We start from the raw sequence: 2,500 nt of genomic DNA on the forward strand, positions 1-2,500 counted from the left end.
GGCGTGCCCGTTCAAACCTACGGGTTGACCTGGTGGCCGGGAAGCGAACCGGCCAGCAGGCGAACCCGTTCGATTCCACGGGTTGACCTGGTGCCCGGGAGGGGACTCTGAAAATTTTTCAGCCCTTTCGGCTCGGGGTTGACCTGGTGGCCGAGAGGGGACTCGGACGGCAGGCAAGCCGCCCTGGGCTCACCCTCCCCGGCCGCAGCGAGGGACTGCCCCCCCTCCACCCACCCACCCCCCCCCCCGGCTGACAGGATCAGGGCGCACTGGATGTCCGGGACAATATTTTCCCCGACGCCGGGGAGGGCGGGCGGGCGGAGGGGCTCTGGCGGCCAGCCCGGGCCCCGGAGCTCGAGAAGGAAAAAAGGACCGGGCCCGCGAGAGACGGGGGCCCTGCCGCAGGGGGGCAGTCCGACCGGGGCTCACCGTGCGGCAGGCCCGGGCGTCGGCAGGGGAAAGCGGGCGAGGAGGCGCGGGGGCCGGGTGCCTACGGCCATACCGGACCGAACGCCCCCGATCCCGTCCGATCTCGGAAGGTAAACCGTCCCGGGCCTGGCTAGTACTTGGATGGGTGACCGCCTGGGAATCCCAGGTGCCGTAGGCAGCTTTTCCCGGTCCGAGCCAGCTCTCTCTCCTTTTCTGGGGAGGAAGGAGAGGGGGGGGACGGGCCGGAAAGCCCCTCGTCGCTCCTGCCGAGTCGGAGGTCGCGGCCGCAGGTCACGGGTCTGGGCGCCTGGGGTCCGGCTCCCCACCCGGCTTCCTCCGCGGAGGACCCACCGAAGCCGCTGGGGGAGACCCCGGGCATGGGGCGGACTGGCCCGGACCCTCCCGGCCGCCGGCCCGCAGGACCGCCCCGAATCCCCCCGCCCCGCGGCCACCCAGGCCAGGCCTGGCCAGGCGGGACGGACGGCGGGTGTCCAGCGCCCAGCGGCTTCCGCCAGCGGGGACCCACGGCCCCCAAAGCCGCAGGGGGAGGCCCCGGGCCCGGGACGGACTCGCTCGGACCCCCTGCGCCCGGGCGCCGGCTCGCGGGACCGCCCCGAATCCCCCCGCGGCCACCCAGGCCAGGCCTGGCCAGGCGGGACGGACGGCGGGTGTCCAGCGCCCAGCGGCTTCCTCCAGCGGGGACCCACGGCCCCCAGAGCCGCAGGGGGACACCCCGGGGCCGGGACGGACTCGCTCGGACGCGCTCGGACCCCCTGCGCCCGGCCGCCGGCTCGCGGGACCGCCCCGAATCCCCCGCCCCGCGGCCACCCAGGCCAGGCCTGGCCAGGCGGGACGGACGGCGGGTGTCCAGCGCCCAGCGGCTTCCGCCAGCGGGGACCCACGGCCCCCCAGAGCCGCAGGGGGAGACCCCGGGGCCGGGACGGACTCGCTCGGACGCGCTCGGACCCCCTGCGCCCGGCCGCCGGCTCGCGGGACCGCCCCGAATCCCCCCGCGGCCACCCAGGCCAGGCCTGGCCTGGCCTGGCAGGCCGGCGTGCAGCTCCCCCGGGCTTCCTCCCCCGACGACCCGCGCCCCCCCGAGCCGCAGGCGGAGACCCCGGCCCCGGGGCGGACCGGCCCGGGCTCGCTCGAGCCCCCTGCGCCCGGCCCGCAGGACCGCCCCCCCCCCCCCCCCCGAATCCCCCGGGAGAGGCCCGGCCTGCACGCCACTGACGACCCGCGGCCCCCAAAGTCGCGGGAGGCGCCCCCGGCCCCGGGGGCCGGTTAGCTCCGTGTCGCTCCGCGCCCCCCCCCCGCCCCTCGCTGCCGGGACCGGGCACCGCCCCAGAGTCAGCCGCAGCCGGACGGCCTGAGAGCTGCCCTCCTGTGGACGACGGTGAGTTTACCTTGACACTAACCGGCCATCAGCCAGGTCAACCCCATTGCTAGACTGGGGTGGACCTGGTGGCCGAGTGGGGACTTGGAACATTTGACAGCTGCTCCCCGGGGCTTGACCGCTTGTCCTGAACGCCCCCCCCCCACCCCACCCCCCCCAGCCCCCGGCTCCTGCTCCCCTCTCCCCAGCCTCGGTGCTCCGCTCCCTGCCTCGGAGGCTGCCCCTTTGCGGCGCCTGCATCGCCTCCGAGGACGCGCACCTTCCGGAGGCTGGACGTAAAGCCTGACGCCCGCCACCGCCGCCGACCCGGCTCTCCGAGGGACGACTGTGAGGCCTCCCCCCACCCCCGGACCGCCCTGGGGACGACTGCTAAGCCTCCCCCAACGGACCGCCCGGGGGAAGACTGCTAAGCCTTCCCCGGACCTGCTCCCTCTCGACTATTAAGCCCCCCCTCTGTGGTCCTCAGGACCGCTGCCGCGCAGCCCTCGGAGTGGGGTGACACCCGGGCCGGAAAGCAAAGCGGCCACCAGGTCAACCCGTCGAATCCAATGGGTTGACCTGGTGGCCGGAAAGCAAACCGGCCGCCAGGTCAACCCAGTAGATTCCGCGGGTTGACCTGGTGGCCGCTAAGCACGACTCTTAAGCCTCCGCCGGACCGCCTGGGGAATGGCTATT

The 2,500-nt window shown here is 75.0% G+C and overlaps 1 non-coding gene across 1 annotated transcript; it reads left to right on the forward strand.

Annotated features, from left to right (window-relative positions):
- Positions 1–488: 488 nt before the first annotated feature.
- Positions 489–607, forward strand: LOC128824245 (5S ribosomal RNA). The gene has a single exon (XR_008442469.1). It is a non-coding gene; the product is annotated as a 5S ribosomal RNA (ribosomal RNA).
- Positions 608–2,500: the final 1,893 nt, after the last annotated feature.

The sequence above is a fragment of the Malaclemys terrapin genome, chromosome 15, assembly GCF_027887155.1.
Source record: "Malaclemys terrapin pileata isolate rMalTer1 chromosome 15, rMalTer1.hap1, whole genome shotgun sequence".
NCBI lineage: Eukaryota > Metazoa > Chordata > Testudines > Emydidae > Malaclemys > Malaclemys terrapin.